The sequence below is a fragment of the Neophocaena asiaeorientalis genome, unplaced genomic scaffold (assembly GCF_003031525.2).
Source record: "Neophocaena asiaeorientalis asiaeorientalis breed wild unplaced genomic scaffold, Neophocaena_asiaeorientalis_V1.1 scaffold204, whole genome shotgun sequence".
Lineage (NCBI taxonomy): Eukaryota > Metazoa > Chordata > Mammalia > Artiodactyla > Phocoenidae > Neophocaena > Neophocaena asiaeorientalis.
Window position 1 is genome coordinate 7540310 of NW_020173922.1, and position 22090 is coordinate 7562399.

A 22090-nucleotide genomic window follows, 5' to 3' on the forward strand; every position below is an offset into this window, starting at 1 on the left:
ACCCTGAGGCCTCTTAGAGGAAGCACAGTCCAGTCTGGCTTACTGAATACCTATCGATGCCTCCACAAAGTGCAGCGCAAAGCGTTACCTCAGATCCATTTTAACAGGTTTGATGATGATAAAAGTATATACAGATGGTGCAGAACCTTTACTCATTGCCCTCTGGTTCAGCCTCCCATTGCCGTAGTTGGCTCACATCCCATTATAAGCAGTGGGATTACCCGGGCCCACGAAAGGAGTTAAGCCTAGTAATGTGATCCATGCTCCCATTTCAGAGATGCTAGTCTTTGCTGGGTGATGTAATCTTGTGGTTTTTGTGCATCTTGTGACATGAGAAACGCACGGAAAAACCTTGGGGGAAGTCCCTAGAGTCACAGTAGTCATCTTAATTTGCGGCCAAGGATCTCAACCCCAGTATTCAGCATATCTCAAGGTTACAGAAGTTGTAAGAGTACGGTCTAACCATGTCCTATCAGTAAAAGATAAAAAGAACCCACATTGTCAGAGGGCTAGTAATTGGACCAATAATGGTCACTTATGAAGGCACTGTCAAAAGGGGGAAGTGTGTGCAAGGGACATGAGGCATGCATAGCCTCTATTGACTGTAGAACTCTGTGCATCAAGTGGGGTGTCCAGTATAGATGATTCCAGTTCATTTGTGTGTCTCTTTCTTAGCCTACCCTGGTTAGGTGGTCTGTATCGATTCATGTCATTTTCTACTCAGGTATTTTGTATCCAAACATGGAACTCAATACAGGCAACTAAGCATAAGCAAATAACTAGTGTTTGTATAACATTTAATAATACAGAGCAAGATTTAAAGAACTATTTAAAGATTTAGGTGCAGTTTGCTAAACTCTAGTTAATTAAACATTATTTAATCTTAATTCTTCTGCTGGGCTAAAATACAGGATACCCCTGATTTTCCCCGAATACTTTGTTACTGATAACTTTTGATAGCTCTCTCAAAAGCAGATACACATTTCTACCTTCGGGGCTTTGTGGGCACAATAGCTGCTTGATGTCATAGGCCTTTGGAAGCAGTTTCCTAAGTAGTCCTTCATGTCTTTGCTGTTGTCAGCTACCGTTAGTTGTGTGTAAGGCACAGATTTGGCACATGACTTCTCGTAACCCATTTACTCCTCTTAGTGCCTTACAAAGTAAGTGTTATGATTCCATTTCACGGATGAGGAAACCGAAACTTAGAAGAGGTTAAATAACTTGCCCCAAGTTACACAGATTGTAAGTGGCTATATTACTAGGGTACAGGCTATGTCGCTGTAACAGAGGGACTTGAAAGTGCAGTGGCTTAAATAAGATAGAGGTTTATTTCTGTCTCAGAGTTCAGAAGTGAGCAGTCTGTGCCTAACAGGGTCATTGTGCTGAGACAGGCTGGGGACCTGGGGCCCTTTGCTGCAGTGCTTGCACCTGGACACACCTCTCCTCGAGCAACAAAAGGGACTGAAAATAACTGGGTGCATGCGCAGTTAGAGCAAATTCTGGACAAAAGATAAAAAGAGGCCAAAAACCTTACAGCCACTTTTGAAGAACCCAGAGCAAAAGCAGGGGGTCGGGAGCAAAAGCCCGGTACTGCGCATGCCCCCTGCACACAACACCACCTAAGGGGTGGGCAAACCACCTAAGCTACCCCTCCAGCCTGACCCCTGGACACACCCCTACCCTCACCCCATATAAGGAGCAATCTCGACACCCCTCAGGGACCTGTTACTTGTTCTCACTCCCCCTCACCTGCTGCAGCAGTGGACCCAATAAAGCCTTGCCTGAATTTCTTGTCTGGCCTCTAGTCAATTTCTATTGATTGGGGAAGGCCAAGAACCCTGGTTGGTATCAGTGCCATCCTCAACCCATGGCTTTCCATGTTCCATTCATTTCCATTTTCCAGGCAGATAATGGAGATGAGAGCATCTGGGAACCAGAAGATGCACACCTCACTTCTGTGGGCCCCCCAGTAATTACATGGCCACATATATCTACCAAGGAGGATGGGAAAAGTAGGCTGAACATAGGCAGCCATGGGCCCAGCCAGTGCCCAGGGGATCTTATCACTTCAAGGAGGAAGAACAGAAACTGTGGGGTGGCTCACAGTTTCCACCACAGTGGCAAAGCTAGAATTAGAACCCATATCTAGCCCTAAATGTCTTTGGTTTTCATCTTTAATAGAGGTAAAATGTCAAATTGCCTTCTAAGAGTCCTCGCTCAGTACATTTTTACCGTACTTTCTCTGACTCTCTTGAATGTTTCTTCAACTCATAGGGGAGGAAATACCCAGGAAGAAAAATCCTGTCAGGGCATACTATTCTTCGTATGAGTGAAAAACCCACTTTTGTGTGTGTGTGTATGTGTGTGTGTGTGTGCGTGTGTGTGTGTGTGTGTGTGTGTGTTCCCTCCGATAAGCTGGAGTTCTAAAACTGCTCCACTCAGTGCGTTTTAAGCCTCCCCACCTCCCTCTCCCACCACTTGATATTTGCTTTCTGTCTGCATATGCTTGGTTTTCTTACTAACCACCTTAGTTTTCCCGTAGATTAACATCTGGCCTCTGCAGATGGAAAGTGTGCTGTTGAGAGAGACATCTCCTTGCTCCAGAATGTGCACATTAAAACAAGTTTAAGCACAAATAATTGTTTTCTAAACATAATATAAATTTATTTCCTCTCAGCAACATAGAGTTTGCATTGAAAACCACACCTCCGTGTGCTTTTAAGTTTCCTAAAGACAGAGAAATACAGAAATGTGATGACAGTATTATTGGCAGGAATATTAGGCCTGATTTTGTCTCCCATTGCTGAGAGCCTCTAGGGAGCGTTACCGGCGATATATACCCAGTAGACAATGAGCAGCTCCGGCTTTAATCACCATCTCCCTAATTAGTTAAAGCTGTCCCCTTGGGAGTTTTGGCTTTGGTAAGGGAGCAGAAACCTCTTTCTCTAGCTGATCTTAGAGTATTTCCCTTACTTCAGGGAGATGTTAATGGCAGCACCTATCTTTTGTTTTTATACTTACAGCTCGGTTGTTCTGTGATTGATTATTAAGTGTTGGGTATTTTATTTCCTTTTTTTTTTTTTGGAACCGTTGGTAGTCTTGGTTTCCACCCTTTTTGTTCTTGCATTGTTCAATAACACCTCAGGATGGTTGGTTGGGAAAAAAAACCCGTAAATGAACCCCAAATCAGTTGATTTTACAATGTTTTAGTTAATTGTTAAATAAATTACAGTTTTTAGCACCCAGTGACATTCTAGTCTAAAGAAAAGTCAAATGTCTTTCTATTATTGATGGATATGTAATGGAGGAAGAAATTAGAGTTGTGTTTCTATAATGAGCATTATGGTTTTGATCCATGTGATGAATTCGAATTCAAATGAAGGAAACCCAATTCAAATTTGTCTGAGAAAAAGCTGGAGTCATTGGCTTACATAACTGAAAAATATTGGGGTATAGTAGTTCTGGCCCATCTGAATCCAGGGGCTTCCATAATATTTGGAGTTGGTTTCTTCTTTTGTATTGGCTTCATTTCCAAGAGGTTCTTTCTATGTAGTGGTGATATGCTTCCTAACTGTTCCAGGCTTACATCTTATTATCAAGAACAGGAGCCAGGGGCTTCCCTGGTGGCGCAGTGGTTGAGAGTCCGCCTGCCGATGCAGGGGACACGGGTTCGTGCCCCGGTCCGGGAAGATCCCACATGCCGCGGAGCGGCTGGACCCGTGGGCCATGGCCGCTGGGCCTGCGCGTCCGGGGCCTGTGCTCCGCAACGGGAGAGGCCACAACAGTGAGAGGCCCGCGTACCGCAAAAAAAAAAAAAAAAAAAAAAAAAAGAACAGGAGCCAGGAAACTTTTTCTGTAATGGGCCAGATAGTAAGTAGTTTAAGCTTTGGGGGCTGCATAGACACTATGGCAGGTATTCAGCTTTGCTCTTGTAGCTCAAAAGCAACCATAGACAATATGTAAATGAATGAGTGTGGCTGCATTTCAATAAAACTTTATTTATAAAAACCGGTAGAAGGCCAAATTTCAGTCATGGCCTGATATCCCTGGTCTCTAAGTATAGTAGAAAGAGAGCTTTGCCTAATAATTACAAAGAAGTCCCATATTTGAATTTTAGTGGGCTAAATACTTGGACTAGAGGATGGGATAGGTGAATTGACCAGAGGTGACTCACCCGCCCACTGCACTAGAACTGCATAAACGGTGGAGGAAGGTTGGCTTCCCCTGAGGAGAAATCAAAGTATTGTTATGTGAGGAAGGGCAGTAGACATGAGGTAGACAAAGATGACACAGTTTCTCCCAACTCTGGTATCTATACTCCATTAAATTTTCAGTTCAGAGAGCTTGTTCTTTGATACTTGGCCAGGAGTGAAAACCACAAGTTTACCCTGAACATCATACTTCATGGTGAAAGACTAGATGCTTTCTCCCTAAGAATGGGAACCAGGCAAAGATGTCCACTCTTACCACTCTTATTCAGCATGGTACTTGAAGTCCTAGCTAGTGCAGTAGGGTAAGAAAAGAAAAAAGGCCTACAGATGTTGAAATGATTCTGCTGGATTTTCTTCACTTTCTACTAAATCTGGGTTGACAAGCTATAGAGTCACCATTCCAGCCACATAAGCTTTCATTTTAATATTCTGTGGGCACTGTCTCAGGCTTGAGAATAGACTTTCCATATTTAATGGGACACAGAACCTTAGTTCAAGCTGCATAAACACTGCAACCAGGAGAAATTTTAGAGACAGCAAATTTCCTTTCTCTTGGCTCCTTATAACTGAAGTTCTCTCCTTTTTTTTCTCTTTGTATATTGCTCATAGCATGTTCACTAAATTAAACAGGCAGATTAGAATCAGTACCAGTCTACTGTCATTACCAACATGTATACACCCAACCTGATGTATTTATTATTCTCTCTCCCCCATATGGAAAGATGACTCAGCATGTCATTGGGACTAATAGGGTAACCTGGAGTCTCAGAACCTGGACCACTCTAATCTTTAAACTGTGTTCCCACATATTCCCGTAGCTGTGATTAGTGGCGTGTGTCTGGAAGTGCTTCTCTCACCTCCTTATTTTAGAGGTATTAGTCTTCCTTCACACCCAAAGATTCTTTAGTAAAATTAAATATTTCTCCACTTTGAGCCAGTACTTGAATCTCTTTTGACATCCAGAAAGTTAGAAAGTTGGCAGATGCCAGAATTATGTGGAATTAAATTAAGAGGGAAGAATTATGTGGAATTAAATTAAGAGGGAAGAAACTAGCATCAAAGATTGTGTGTAAATACATATATTCGTTTGAAGCTATGAAATTGCCACTTTTGTAAGTCAAAAATGGCCAGATATCGGCAAATTCATACGGCTCAACCTCCTAACTGTGCAGCAGAATGAAGCCCACAGCCAGGCCAGTATCACGCCCTTATTTATATAAGCGGGAACACTACCTAAAAAGGCCAGTCAGTGGTTGATCTTGGGTCAGTTATCCAGGTCTCCTAGCTCCCAGCTCTGTGCTCCTTTTACTACAACCTATGCACTGCTGAATTATTAGGAAGTCTTAGCTGAATGGCATCTACCCATCCTTTTTAAGTGGAACTCCTCTGTTGTGGCTTCTGCTATGGAAGAAGGGAAAAACGGGGAGACTAAGGAAAAACCACTACTCTAGCAAGTGGACGAGACAGCATGGCTTCCTACTGCTCATGTACATTTTAAAGAAATCTTCCATTTTAGTCCTTGTGGACTTTGAGACTGAACAAAGTGTGCCCTTCTCTCAACCTTTCTCTGCTAAGCCCAAGTTCCAGTCCGTGAGTTCTTAAAGAACTCATAGAATAAATGGGCAGTTGCATTGCATCTTACAGTCTGCACCTGATATCCAAAAGAGTGAGCTGTTTTTTAAAGGAAAAAATAAGATTGATGACTGTTCAGATGAGATCCCGTGGTCAGAGGCAGAATGTCATGGTGGTTAAGAATGTGGGCTCAGGCAGGCTGGCTTTAAATTCCTATTCACCACTAATAGCTCTCTAACCCTGGAAAATGACCTGGTCCCTCTGAGCTTGTTTCTTTGCCTACAAAATGGTGATGACAATAGTATCTTTCTATAAGATTGTTTTGTAAGGACCAACCTATAGGTAAAGTGCTTAGCACAAGGCCTCTACATGGTGAAGTGCTCTTTAAAAGTTAGTTCTTACTATTATCTTCTTGGAGAGCAGGGGCAGGGATACCTGGATTCTCTTTCTAGCTTCGTTTCTAAATTACTTGGCTCATTTAAGCACAGAGTTTACTTACCCACCTTGCCCGGGCTCGCCAGAGTGCAGGGCAGGAACTGCTTTCACTAGCATGGAAAATGTAATTTCATTTAGCAGTCAGTCTGAACTTTCAGGCTATGAGTTGGACAAGCATGAAGTCATCTTTAGCCTCATTTGCTGCGATGCGGCCCAGGCCTGGTAATTTGTAATCCCAGTTGTATGCCAGGCTCAGCTCATCACTCTACTGCTGATGCTTACATTTTCCTTTCTTAGTAAAATAAGCAATCAAAGGCGTATGGATGGTTAGGAAGGTGTGGGTGGAATTGCTAAGCTCCTGTGTGGTGATGCAGGTCTCACTTCTTTCTGAGTAGAAGGGTGGTTTGGAAGGATACTTCCGCCCGTTTTGTGAAAGCTCTCTTTGTAATGTCACATAGAGTGAACTGATGAAGCGTGTGAAAGCAGGGTTCCTAATTTACTTTCCATTTCCCCACCTCCCACCCCCACTCAGCCCCAAGCTGCTGGGAAATTGGATTATACCTCCATGTTACTTGTTTGTGTTTCTTTTTCTCTTACTGAGTTAAGAAGCCGGTTGCAAGCTTCATCTTTGAATCATGTGTGTGTTTTTATATAGGTAGAATTCATAACAGTACATATAAAAGAAATTTAGTAATATTCACATCTTTCCTTGTTCCCTTTGGTTAGATGTCCTTTAGAAGAACAGTTTCTCATGAAAATCAGAGAATAGTTAATTGAGGAGCCTGAGCTACAAGTTAGGAGAAAAGAGGAGGAGGTTAGGTGAAATTGTTTTGTGATGGAGAGTTGATGAAACTCTTCTAAGAAATGGAAATGTTGATGGCCAGAAGATTTTGGCTTGAACCTTACACTTTAATAATACACTGGTGGTGCTTCCTCAGGTCCTAAGCATTCTTCTTTTAGCATTTAGCAAACATTTATAGATTGTCCACCAATTACCTTGATGAACAATGAGGATACCAAGATGAGGAAGGGCCACATTAATAGAAATTTCATTTGTTTGCTGCAGTTTCCCCATTGCCGAGCACAGCGGCTGGCCCAGCGTAAGCACTCAGCAAATACTTGTTGAAAAACTAGAGTCAAAACTAAGGGAAGGGGTTGAGGATGACTGAGGTTATTTTCCTTCGCAAACCATGTTGCTTCCGTTACTTGAGACTGTGTGGGTAGATTGGAAGTTATTTGAATTCCTTGATTGTATAGTTCATTTAGATACATATCCACTTACTTGTACCAGAATTTAGCTGAGTGACCATTAATCTTTTTTTGTGCCATGGATGCATCTGGCAATCAGGTAAAGCCTCTAGATCCTTTCTCAGAGTAATTTTTTTTTTTTTTTTTTGTGGTACACGGGCCTCTTACTGTTGTGGCTTCTCCCGTTGCGGAGCACAGGCTCTGGACGCGCAGGCTCAGCGGCCATGGCTTGCAGGCCTAGCCGCTTGTGGCATGTGGGATCTTCCCAGACCGGGGCACAAACCCCTGTCCCCTGCATCGGCAGGCGGACTCTCAACCACTGCGCCACCAGGGAAGCCCTCTCAGAGTAATTTTTTAAATGTATAAAACATATGGCTTACAAAGGAAAAAATATATAGAAATATAATTATCAAAATATTAAAACCAATTGTGATATAATAAATATATACTTCTTTATTACCACAGTAAATAATAAGATATGAGGGCAGTCTGACAACTTCTATAAATAATATTTCAAGTTACCTGCAGCAACAGTAACACATGAAATATCTGTGATTTCTACTGGGGACAAAGTTGCAGATACTGCTAACACTAATGTGGTTGTTTCCCACGTTCATATTTGAAGGAAATGCTAAATTTCAGTTAGAGGCTAATGTAAATAAAGGTTTATTTTCTTCCCCCTGCCATTGAAGTTCATGGACCCTTGTATGCTGTCTATGGGCCCCATTTCTCCATTTCTTTGCAAAGATGTTTTGAGAGACTTTCTTCCTGACTTCCAAGCCTTTGTCCCAGCTTATACTTGTACATCAGTTAGTGCGATTATTTGATTAATATCGGCCCTCTTGCTTGGATAGCCATCTTCCAGAGGACAAGACCATTGTCACTTCTTTTTTTAAAGGTTTTTGTATCTTTTATACATAGTGTCTGGCACAGAGTAAGTGTTTAGTATCCACTTGTCAGATAGTCAGATGAATGAACCTAAGGAAAATGAAAGTATTGGCTTGGTGTGATGCGTTCTAAACTGAAGCTGTTTCTTGGTGATTCCCCACCTACCTTTATCGACCTGCACAGATCCACTGTTTAATATTCTCACTTCTTTGTTCACTTTTTGGGTCTACATAGAACATAAAGGCCCTTTTGCTTGTCTTTAGCATTTTCTGCAAGCCTCAGACCACTGTCAGTTTCATCTCCACACTGCTGCCTTTCTAGGCTTGAGCCCCTGTTATAACATGTCCTCCTTTACTCTCCTGTCATTATTTTTGTCTTTGTTATTTTAGTTTAATCTCAGAGGGTGTAGGATTCATTGTGAGAAGGACTTCTGAATTGTTTGAATTTTTCACAGTCAGCATGTGCTAATTTTGTTAGTAAATAAAAGTAATAATGGAGAGGGTCCCTGTGAGTCACGTTTATTCTTTCAGTCATCTCTCATTCTTCCTTTGTCACTGGCATTAGTTACTTGGGTTGTGGAACCTTTCATTCCTAGCCACATTTAACTCTAGAGAAGTCCCTCTCTAGAGTTAAACGTGTAGTGTGTGTCCCTCTAGAATTTTCTCTGAGTATTTATTCCTGTACTTGTACATCTAGAAATAAATTCTTCTGTTTTGTAAAATTTTTGAGTTAGTATAGATTTAACATGGATTAGTAGACAGTCTTTGACATTTAGATTGTTTTCAGGTTTTTATTACAAACAATGGTGTAATGAAATCCTCGTTATGTACTTTACCATCTACCTATTTTTTTTTATTCTTTTTTTTTTTTTTTTTTTTTGTGAGTCCCCTGCATCGGCAGGTGGACTCTCAACCACTGCGCCACCAGGGAAGCCCCTTTCCTCCATTTTTGTGGCCTAGGTTAACTACTGCTTGACCTTCTCTGAAGAGGTTGGCATAGGCGAGGCTCTAACTCTGAAGGTTTCTGTCGCCAGTTAGTTTTTCATTTGTGTCAGAATTAAGGCCAAATTAAAAGTTCCCTATTTTGTTCCCTCTATCTGCAAGATGATGTTTTTGCAAGTCAAGAATTTATCAGAGGCTGTACGTATGTGTGTGTGTGTGTGTGTTTGTGTGTTAGCTTGTTTTTTTTAACTTTTCATTTTAACATTGTTTCAGACTTATATAAATGTCACAGAAATAGTACAAAGAATTCCAGAGTACCCTTTACACAGGTATCCCAAATGTTACATCTTTCATAACCACAGTATAATTATCAAACCAGGAAATTAACATTGATGCAATGTTATTATCTGTTTCACAGATCTCAAATTTTGCCAGTTGGCCCACTAAAATATTTTTTTCTAATCCAGGTTTCCACCATGTCACATCTCCTTAGTTTCGTTTAACCTGGAACAGTTTAGAGGTGTGGCTTTTTAAAGGAACATTACCATCAGCAGGCGTCCAGAGGTATGGTCTTAATAGACATTCCGTAGCGGGACCCCCTGCATCTCACAGCAGCACCAATTACTCTTGGCCTTCTTTCAGATATCATGGCAGGGATTCATGGGAGTGGACATTATGGTTGGAGTAGTTTCAATTTTTTTTTTCTTCTGCAGGAAAGGCAGTCAATAAAAGAGAGGTTTCTTTTTGAATGACTTTGTTCATTTGAAGAATGATTGAAGTGTTCTTAGGTCTATTTCTGCAGCCTTCTCTTATACCCTAAAAGCCAGAAAGTGGTCATATTTCCTAGTGATTTAAGTCAAGGGTGGTATTTTTTAGAAATATATGGACGGAAGAAGGATTTGGAGGCATTTTGAATATTAGGAGGTCTGCGAGTTAGGTTGTGGTGAGGTGTGGAACAAGGTAAGCATTTTTTGTGAGATTATCTTTGGGTTTGCTGAATCAGGCTCCAGTGTGGTCAAGTTAGGAAGGCTCATGATACCATTGTGACTGCATTCTTTATAGGTGTGTTCCCCAAAATCCTGGCCTACCATCCTGGAAGAAGACACCAGAACAAGTAAACAAATCCGAAAAGTAAAGCCATCTTTCTAATATGGTTTTAAACATCTTTCCTTTTGGTCATTGGGAAAATAGCACAGACGTGTGGTCTAATGGTTACAGCCAAAGGCCGAGCAGAAGGAGAGTGGCCCTGGCCAGGCCCTGGCCAGCTGCCATGGCTCCCGCGTGCTGTGTGGTCTTGACCAAATGCCCAGAAAAGCAAGCTTCCCCCCATCTTCACTTCTATTTTTAAAGGCAAAAAGAGAAGGGGGTGAGGGGAGCCAGAAGCTGAGCTAAGGTTCCTCAGATTAGAAACATGCCCTCTTATAATTAATCATTGCTAATTAGTTTTGCTTTTACCATAAATCTTAAGAGAGCTTTACTTCCGCCAGACTAAGGAAATCATCAACATTGTTGGCGTAAACGGACGTGGATTTTTTAGTTTTGTCTTTTTATTTGTGGGGAGGGGATGCTTAGTGTTGAAATATGTTGGAGTACTTTTTAACTTTCCCTCTTGGAACTACTTTGCAGAAATGAATGCCATATTTCTCTTAGTGGTTGTTGGCTCTGCCAGACATCTGGATGGATTATGATACCTGGCTTTGGCACTTTCTCCACCTAGTTCATACCTGTGTGTGTTGTCATCTCAGGAGGATGTTGACTTACTTATGGCAGAGAGCGATTATAGTCTTTCTGTCTTTAATATTATTTACCTATAGTGCTTAGTGGTTGGAGTGCATAATAAACACTCATGACTCATTGAATTAACTGGGGGGGCAGTGAGTTGAGCTGGGTTCTGTTATGTACTCTACAGTTGAATTCATTTGTTGAATGTCTTGGGTTCTGGTCACTCATGGGCCCCTCTAAATAGAAATCCTTGAAGGCAAGGATCTTGGTGTTCTTGTTCTTCCCTATATCTCTAGTACTAGAATAGCCCCAGGCCAAATATCGCTGAGCATATTGATTGAGAATCCATGTCAAATAAATATTTTTTGAATGAATGAATGAATGAATGAAGAAAAGAATACCCAGGAGTGTGTTCCTCTTTTTAGCCACAGGCTTTGAATTTAATTACATTTACTTCCGCGCTGCTCAGGAGTTCTTCTCCATTTCTTAGTGATTGTTGGTATGTGGCAGAAGTCAGTGTCCTGAATCAGAGAAAGTCTCAGGTTAGAAGGCTTATTAGAGACCAAAGATCTGGAATTGGTTGAGAAGTTTGTAATATTCTAACTGTTGTATACTGTCTGTAGCACTAACAAAGTTAGGATTCATATGTGTATCTATCTATCTATATACAGATAGATAGATAACACACACATATGTATATATAATATTAGTATACCCATGTACTTGTGTATGTATTGTGTGTGTGTGTGTGTGTGTGTGTGTGTGTGTGTGTGTGTGTATCCATATCCATCCTTGCTGCTGGCATTCCTTTAATTTATGCAAAATGCATAATTATGCTCAGAGCTATGTTTTTTAGTGGTCAGGTTGCCATGCTGAAGGAGAACCTGTGACCACTAGCATCCTTGTGGCCACGCTGAAGAAGCTAAGAGTGATAGGTTAGGGCTGACCTTAGCCTTCCATTTCCTGAGATGATTACTTTGGCCCTTTATTTATAACATAAAAAATATATACCCTAAGCAAAAGTGTGTGCGTGTGTGTGTATATACACATGCACATGCGTGCATGTACACACATACCTGCAATGATAAGGTACAATAGAGAAGTTGGCAATAGTCATTTATTGTAATTCCACAAATGGGTTTCACTGTGTATGCAAGTGGATTCCTATTGTCCTAGTTCACTTTACTGGTAGGAGGAAAAGTGTTAAATTCATGGGTTTTGGAGTCGGCCAATCTGAATTTGAATCCTGATTCTCCCGTGGACCCTTGAACAACTTACCTAACATCTCTGAACCTCAGTTTACCCAGCTGTAAACTGGGGAGGGTAATAGTACTTATGAGACTCGAGGAGATAGCATACTGTTTCACATCAATTCTATAAAAATTAGCTGTCCACTTAAAAGTGAATTCCAGAGACTTTTAGATTTTATATATGCCTGCACATGGATTACGTCATTGTCTAGAGACTTGCAAGATCTATCCTGACTGTAGACTGACTGCCTTTTGGGTTAGTTATAGTCAGTGGAACTATAATGATTTATAAAAACCTAAGTATGATGTGCTTACATTTATTTATTTTTTGGAGCAGAGTTTGGAATAGGATATAAAGCAAGAAAGCAAAAATAGTAATACTAAAAAGCAAACAAACACAAAACCTTGGGGCTAAAAATGTGATTCTCAAGTTGTCAGGCCAGTTTTGTTCATTTATGTCAACATGGCAACAGTACATTAAGCAAGCACGGAAATGTCCTGAGGTTTAATTTCCAGATACCATTGAAGTATCTTGGCAGACAGAATGATGGGGCTACTTAGGGTGTACTACTGTCCAGTCTTTTTGGCAAAGGGCTCAGAGGCCTAGTGATTAATACTTTCCTCCGTGTGAGCGGGCTCAGGACCAGAGCCGTTATCACTCTCGCCATAAACGGAATGTGTGCTGTTTCTTTGGGTAGGTGTGTTAGTCAGTATTCTTACTGGGTTGAAGACTGTTCAGTAGATTGTTCTAAACTCCACCCACCGTGTAGTTGACTTGGTCTGTGTACTCATCACAATCCACAGAGGATTGGTACAAGCAGAGGAATTAGACACAGAAGACAAGTTTGAAGTGTGAGGAGGTAGCTAGAACTTGAGTCACTTCCACTGATGCGGTGAACAGGGATGCTAACTCTGGGATCTGAGGGTGGACTAGAGGAGGGGTGTGACAGTAATGTCTGTGAATCCTCTGAAGTGGCATGCAAGATGTCTGTATGTGAGGTGCTAAGGAAAAACGCACATAGCGTTTCTTAGTTTGTCAGGGGGCACTGTGGTCCACTGCCACCTGGTCATTTCACGTGGACCTGGTTGTTTCATGAGGATAAATATTTGGGGGAGGGCTCTCTCTCTTTTTTCTTTTTGTTGCTGTTTTTTTTGGCTGCACCGCACGGCTTGTGGGATCTTAGTTCCTTGACCAGGGATTGAACCTGGGCCCATGGCAGTGGAAGTGCTTAGTGTTAACTACTGGACCGCCAGGGAAGTCCCAGCTCTCTCTTCTTAATACCCAGTGAAGGAATGGCATATTGTTTGGTCTGGGTACATGAAGGAGACTTTGGAAGGCTTTACTGCTAAGTGCATTTGTCTACTGTCTGCTTGCATTTTGAGCTTGCCCAGAGATAAAATATAACCACATTTCTATTATAGTTGAGTTATACAAAGGGCGAACTTTGAAGAGTGAGTGAGTGTGTGTTTGTGTGTGAGAGAAACAAAGAGGGAGGGAGGGTGACAGGCAGAGAACCGGAGGCAGAGGGAGAGAGGGTACACACATGCACTGGGGGGTAGTTTTCAGTCACACCATTGGGCTTCTGTGTTAGGTTGATACCGATATTTACCTCATTTTGGTTAGTGCTTGCATTTTCCTTATTGTGGCTGCCACAATTAACAATTATACTCAGGCTAGTGGTGTGATTTTTTTTTTTTTTTTTAATTTTTGAATAGCTTGAAAAAGTTTTGCTTGCCAGAAAAGTAGAATCACCATTGCATTTTCTTTTTCCTGAACAACTCTATTCCTTTCAGTTTCTATTCCCAGTTCAAACAAGAAATCCTTAAGGTGATTCTTTTTTTCTGCATGTTATTTCTTACTTGGTTGCATTGTTCTTTTCAAAGTGTTGTGTTTCTGGCATTGACACCCAGTCTGAGTTATTGACCAAGGAAGTCAACTTCATGATTGTAAGGTCTGCGAATCTGCCCTTGTTTTAGTTCAACTTATCCTAGGCCTTTTATGATAGAGATCCCATTGGCACTTGGCAGTTACTGTACTTGCTTGTGTGTTTTTATTAAGATGGTAGCAGCCAGATGGCACGGAGAGGAGGATGTAGCTTTTAACACCTTGCCCCAGCCAGTGCACTGAAGTTGTGCTGTGGTGTAACTTGATAAACTGAGCACCGCGTACCACCCAGGATGTCCCTCCCCACTGTCACTCTCCTTCATTGACACATGAGAGGACGTAAGCTGCTCTTCAACATTTTGAGCTTCTGGAGTTCACGTCACTGAACATGTATTGGGTATAAAGTATGTACAGTCACTGTGTAGGCATTGAGAGAATTAATTAACAAGCCAACAGATTAGACACCTGCCCTTGTAGACACCTGCCATAAATAGTTCCCTTTTCCCATCTCTTGTCATACCTTTTTCCAGTCCTGTGCACTACAGTGGCTAGTTGTTTTAAACTTCACAACTTTTTTTGTTTTTAAAACCTCCATGCGAGAGAGTCTCTGTGCACCAAATGTTTATGGATGTGGTGTTTCATAGCTTCAGAGCCTCATTTCCCATAAGTTGGGAGCTTTTGCCAGCCTATTTCAAGCACCTGCTGGTTTCACCACCTCCATCCTCTCTTAACTGGCTGGCCCTTCAAGTCCTGACCCTGGGGGACACTGTCTGTGTCCTGCTGGTTCAGTATTTCAGGACTTGCCAAAATTGAGGCAGCCTGTCTTATATGGACAGGACTGTCCTTTAATTCTTTTTATTTTTTGTGAGGTGGGACTTATGATGGAGTACCAGTTGACAAGAGACCAGCCAAAAGAGTTTTGCTGTAAGGTGCTGTGACTAGGTATTCCCTCTGCCTGAAGGTGAGCTTCAACTGTCCACCTGGGATGGGGCTACAGAGCTGTCTCAGTTTGGTATAAGAGATTCCTGCAGAACCTTCGGACCACTGAGGGGCATGTTTCCACCTATCCTTTTACACATGGTACAAGGCCAGCAAGTGTCTTTTAAACAAAGGGGCTTTTACAAGGGATTTGCGAACACTACATGTTCTAGTTCTGCAGCCCATCTCTGGGAAAGGCCATCTAGACTTTGGGGTGGTTATTACAGACTACCAGACAGTAGTCAAGATCTGTTAATTGCACTCTTCCTGGGAAGTAGAAGAATGTTAAGCCCCATAAATGGGATTTTTTTCTGAGGACTTATTATAATGTTCACCAATTTAGAGCTCAGATCAGGCTATGCATTTTTTCCTCTGCTCCTGATGTCAGAGTCCCTACATCCACCTTCTTGGCTTCTGGTAGAGTCCCTTTGTTCGTATAATTGAAAATTCACAAGGATACCTCTCCTCTGTGTTATAATGTGTTTTCTAACAAGTTGATGAATTACCCTCTATGCAACCTCAGCCCTTCTGGAGTCATTCATATGGGCCTGTTTTCTCTCCAGGTCTCTTTTCTTTCTGTCCTAAGCACACTCAGCTTCCTTATTAGTTCAGCCTACCAGCTTCCCTTTGGGATCTCTGTATCCTCCCTCTTAGGAACTTGTCAGGTCTTCCTGCCTAGATCAGTAACTTTTTCCAATAGCACAGTATCTGGGACATAGTCCACTCAGGATAGATTGAGAAAGTGCTTGAAACTTGACTAGTATCCAATGGTGATAGGACATCAGCTCAGTTGTGTTTCAGGTGTTTTGATGCCCACCCTGTGTGCTCATGGGGACACTGAAGTATCCGTCTTAGGCTTTTTGGTTTTTTATTCTTTGTTTAGGAACATGCAATTTACCAGTTTACTGATATATTTGATACAGGGCTAATTCCTATATAGCTGAAATGACATCAATTCAGAGGCACACTGTCAGTTTAATAATCACTTTCGGCGAGCAAGAAGGAAACATTTTATTAAATATAAACAAGGATTATGAGATGCATTCCAATTTCAGGAAAAAAAATTGTCTAGAATTGAGGAAATATGGTCTATATATAAACTCCTAGTGACGTACTGGGATCGGCCTGGAGGAAAATTATGTAGACAGGAGGTATTGGAACAGGGGAGGGAGATGAGAGACTGTTTTAAAAATCCAGTGGATACTGTGGACTATGTGAAAAATGAATATATCCAAATAAGAAGTTTTGGCATAATATTAACGGGCGTTTATGGATCCTCTGCAAACGCCCAGGTTCAAATCTCCAGCATCACACGTTGTAGAATAGCATGTCCTCGTTTGACCCTGTGGGGGAAGCTGTCCAAGGAATAACTGAAGTACTGAAGAAGACATCTTGCAGTGTTTTGTGGTAGGAACCTTGTTTAGGTTAGTAACGCTAAACACTCTGTAGGCCTCTAAAAGGGAGAGTGGAAGTAGACGATGACTGGTTCCAGACGTTAGTGTCCTCGAAGCCTGTCTCTCTGGCCAGGACATGTCTCAGGCTGTCCCCGTGCACCATGCAGCATACCCAGAGTGAGTCCTTGTAAAGCTTGCTGCTTCCTTGGCTTGGCTCACTCGGAATGCCAGAATCCTGGCGTTGGCAAGGAGTGGAATCCAGCCAGCCCAGTTATTTGTTTAGAACAGTCTCTGGAGGGCTTCTTGTACTTATTACTGTAGAAGACAACTGAGGATTAGTTGGGAATGATTAAACCCACACTACATAATGAAGCTAGGCACAGCTTTAGGCATAATTATGCGGGTAGGAGTATTTGTGTTTTCATTATGTGAGTCCCTGAAGTTAGGAGCTTACCTATGGAAGCAGAGGTTATGATTCATTGAAAACATTAACTGATGACAGACCAGTAATAAAATTAGTCACAGCTTAACCCATTGTCCTCCTCCCTTCATACTTTTGTTTGTTGTGAGACATCTTGTCTGTGTCCTGGTCTCACTCTGAATGGCAGATAAATATTCAAAAGCAGGGCACAGGGAAATTGTAAATCTCACAAAAGCTGCAGGATTTTATGAAGTCCACGGAAGTGGTATTGAGTCATACTGAGTGGTATTGAGACCTTTTTGAGTCTTGTGCCTGGTCATAGACAAAGGAGGAGCTGGGGATGTTAGACCAGTTAGCAGCTGATGAGGAGAAAACACCTGAGGATGGTAACTTGCTGGACACTTGAAATGAGAATGATTTGAATCAAAGAATTAAGAATGGACCTTGGGAAAATTGATGAGGCTCTTAAATGCAATGTTGACCATATTTTTTATTGTGCAGTTAAAGTTGAACTTAAAGACTATCTTACGGCATTATCAGAGCATCTTCTCTGAAAAGTTTTACTTCTCATCAACAGTCTGTTAAGATTTCGTGCACAGGTGAAATAAGTTAAATCTTGGCGCTTACCTGGTGGTGCAGTGATTAAGAATCCGCCTGCTAATGCAGGGCACATGGGTTCAAGCCCTGGTCTGGGAAGATCCCGGAGCTGCTCCCGCGGAGCAGCTAAGCCCGTGAGCCACAACTACTGAGGCCTGTGTGCCTAGAGCCTGTGCTCTGCAACAAGAGAAGCCACTGCAATGAGAGGCCCGTGCACCACAGCGAAGAGTAGCCCAAGCTCGTCACAACTAGAGAAAGCCCACGCACAGCAACAAAGACCCAACACAACCAAAAATAAAATAAATAAAAAGTAAAAAAATAAAATAAAATACAACTTTGTCATGAATGTAAAAGGTAATGAATCTGGGATTTTCTAAAAACTTCTTTAAAAAAAGTTAAATCTTATATAAAGGAAGCTTATTTTGATTATTTGTTATTTCATTTTTCTAGATAAAGTCCTGATCAACCCCCTCACCCCCACCTAAGACCCCCATTTGATCATAAAATGTTGGTCCCCATGTTAGGGATATTCACCTTGTGGCTTTGATTTTGTAACAATTATCCTGTGATAATGAGGCCCTCCTTCTGATATATGCACACAATGCACTCAGACAGGCAGGTCCTCCTCACTAAGAAGGGTCTCTTTTCTGGTTTGATCTAGATTTCTGTGCTGCCCTGTTCTTATTCCCTGCTGCCCTGTATTGGGAAGTATCTTCTTTTATTGCAGCGCACCCTGCTTTTTATAGGAAGTCCTCCAGCACTCTTACGTGACAACTCAGAGTTCAGCTTGAAGTGCAGAGAATTTAGCAATTGAACTGCTTAGGAGACTTGTGCTTATCTAAACACAGCAAAACCCTCTCTCTCTCTCTGTCTGTCTTCTCCCCACAATAATTCCTCCCACTTTCACACATTATCTTTTCATTCGCACATGCTCAGGTTTCCAATGTGGAAAAGTACTTGAACTGCGACATAAGCTCCACACAGCTTTTCTAGAGAGATTTTTATTTCATAGTGTTTCAGTTCAGAATGACTTGCAACTTTAACATGGCATGAGTACATTTGAAATAAGAGGGGAATATATGGAAGGGCCCTTCTCTCTCTGTTTGTTTTCAAACATGAATCAGTAGTGATAAATTCAAAGGATAGATATGAGAATTTGAACAGAGGCCCCCAAACATGTACAGTCATTTTTCATTCAGGGAACATTTTTTAGGCTTTAAGTTGTGTATTTAGATATCTATCTTCCCTCCCCCAACCCCTAATTTGACATCCAGATTGTGTTTTAAATAAGTTTTAGGATTGTGTTGACTCAGCTTTTACACAAAGACGAGCTGTGTAGACTGCCTAAATATTTAGTTAACTATGATATTGAAAAGCCTCTGAGGTGCTCTTACACCAGTGCTAAAAATAAATGCGGCAATCATATGTTGAATATATTTACAACGAGAAGTATTGCAGACTTTTGTTCCGCAACCTTCTTTAAATATTGTGACCCGAGACACAGGTACACTAGCATGCAGGAAAAGATGAGTATCGTTTGAAAGTAAAGTAATAGAGAAAAATGTGCACGTTTGTTTTTAGTTCACTTTTCACTTTTCTTGTGTAATAAGGAATGATTCATCTCACAGAATGTCAGAGCTGGAGGAGACCCTAACAGTCAGCTTGAACATTTCCCTCGTTTGTAGAAGAAAGGCCAAGAAGGAGAATGAATTCCATGCTGAATCCTGCAAGTACTTAGTGGCAGAGCCAGGACTAGACCCCAGGGCTGCTGACTCCTAATTTTATGTGCTTTTCATTATGCTGTGCTCTTACATGGACATTTGTAGGAATGGTATAGTGAGAGCTCATCTGTTTATTCCTTTTGTCATTATTTGGCAGACTGGATACCTGCTTCACCCAGTATATTAATTTTCTGTTGCTTTGTGACAAATCACCACAAACTGGGCTTAAAACAACTCCCATTTATCAGCTCATAGTTCTGAAGCCCAGAAATCCAGCATGGTGTGTCTGGGTTCTCTGCTCCAGCTGAAATCAAAGTGACGGCTGGCTGTGTTCTCCTGTGGATTCAGGGTCCTCTTCCAAACTCAGCCCTGGGATGGGCGGAATTCAGTTTCTTGTGTTTGTAGGACTTGAGTCCACAATCCCCACATTGCCGTCAGCCGGGCCCCACTCGAGCATCCAGAGGCAGCATCTCATTCCTCATCACGTGGCGTCTTCCATTTTAAAGACATCAGCAGCATGTGGAATCCTTCCTATACTTTGACTCTCTCTTTTTCTTTTGCTACCAGCCTGAGAATACTCTCTGCTTTTAAGGGACTCGTGATTAGATTAAGCCCATCCAGATCATCTCTGTGTCTTAAGTTCAGCTGACTTGGGACTTTAATTGGGAAAACTCCGTCACAGTTGTACCTAGACTAGTGTTTGAACAACCACAGGACCAAAGTCTTGGGGGAGCCGTCTTTAGAATTCTGCCTACCATATCTGCTTGATCTGGTGGCCCCACTTTGGACAAACCCTGGCATCTGTGACACTTTTATGAACCTTGAAATAGAGGCAACTATATGGGGTTGATCTATCCTTGTATTCCAAGGGCCTAGTGTTGGAAATAGCCTTTAGGCAGCAATAACTGTCACAAAATCTGTGCATTTGATTGCATAGAAGAGGCAGTGTAATGCATGGCCCAACGGTCATAGCTGAAGTTGTTTCCAATAAGGAAGCTGGGACAACCTGAGTGAGAGTGACTTTTGGTAGTAGAGGAAGAAGAAAGAAGTTGGATGGTAAAAGCCCAGTGATCTTGGTTCAAACGCCTCTGTTCTCCCTGTGGATGACAGCACTAAAGAGTAATGAATACTGAGCCCAAGTCAACAAGAAAAAGTTAAGCTCTGTATCCTCAGTTTCAGAAAAGAAAATCTGTGATCTAATGTGAAAGAAATTCCTGTCAAAAAATGGTCTAACATTTTGGTACCTAAAAAGGCTAAGCTTAATGAGAAAAGTAGTCCACTTTTCGTGGCACCCCAGTAGCTTCCTGCTCACTTAAAATAAAACCCAAACTCCTGGTATGGCCAGAAAGGCCAGCTTCATTGGTCATCTTTCTGTTCCCAAGCCCACCAATCTCTTTCCCTCCTCAGGACCTTTACGCAAACCATTCTGCCAATCAGCTTTCACGTTTTTGTTTTTTTACATAGCTCACTCTTTCATCATATCTCAGCCTAAATTGCAGTTAGTTTCCTAACTGCCCTATTTATAGCATTACCATCTTGCCTCTTCCTAACCTCTGGTACCTTCTGTCCCATCACCCTGTGTATCTTTGGTACACTCTACTCCATTTGCTTGTTTATGATTTGTTTCCCACCTTTAGGATGACACTCCTTGAATTAGACCGTCTCTCACTCACCTTTGTCTCCCCAGTGTCTAGATCAGGGCCCAGCACGTGGTTGACACTCAGTCACTATTTGTTGAATGTTAAAGACGTCCCGAGACATTAAATGTTCCTTTGTCATAAAGGGAAATCATGGCGTTAACAGGAGTAGCACTGTTAGTTTTAGGCAATTTCAGCCTGTCACTGGACCTATTGGTATTCCTGATGACCAGTTTGGCAATAGGGATAAAAATGGCTTGATGACTAGCCTGAGGTCATACAGTTAATCAGAGGAAGAGCTAAGATTAACCTCCCCAACGCTTGATATTTTCCGTCCTCCCACAAGGAACTGGTCTGTGTTGAAAATATTCAACTTTTAGAGGTCTTGCCTTTCTTAAAATTCCATTACTGATAGTCTTCTAATGTCCGTTCTGAACACTGTTTCAGTTCACCCTCCTTACTCTGTTCATATTTTTTCTGCTTGTAGATTCTCTTCCAGATTTGTTGTTTTCATCTTCAATGTCTATTAAACAAAAATGATGACAGATTCACCTCCCGGTGGAAATTACACATCTTTTGAGCTCTGGCCAATGTTCCTAACCCTCAGCACTCCTGGCTTTGTTAAAAATATCATTTACCCTTTAAGATATAGCTTTGTGGTTGGTATCGGGACTGAATTAATGAGTAACTTCATATTGTTCAAGCAAAGCAGGAGAGATGCAGGTGGCGGAAAAGTACATGGAAATTATTTCCCAAATAAAACTTTCCTGTGCTTATCTTCTACAGATGATGCCAGATATTTCTTTCTCTACTGAGGCTTCTTTCATTTAGGCACCTCCACATGAATTTTACCCTGACAAACTTGAAACTGCTTTCAGTTTTTTGTTTGTTTTGCTTTTTTGCATTCTTTAACCCCCCCTCACCTCTCCCCTCTGGAGTTTTCTTGAGTAAACAGGAATGTACTATTTGGGTGGGGTTGCTTTTGGCTGTTGCCTATGTAGAAGAATGGTGGGGGGGAAGAATAGGAAAAGCCAAGACCCTTTTTGCCAAGTTTCGAGATCATTTGCATTGTTGGGCAGTGATATGATGACTTACATTTGGTATCTTTATAGTCTTAATATATTCCCAGTTTAGGGGCTGCCAGCCAGAAGATCTGCAAGAATTTTCCTTGTTTGACCTACAAGACTGAA

The 22090-nt window shown here is 41.7% G+C and overlaps 1 protein-coding gene across 8 annotated transcripts in view; it reads left to right on the top strand.

Moving 5' to 3' along the window:
• The window catches only part of ARHGAP26 (Rho GTPase activating protein 26), a 469933-nt gene that overhangs the window by 170202 nt on the left and 277641 nt on the right, over positions 1-22090 (top strand). The gene's annotated exons all lie outside the window — the stretch shown is intronic.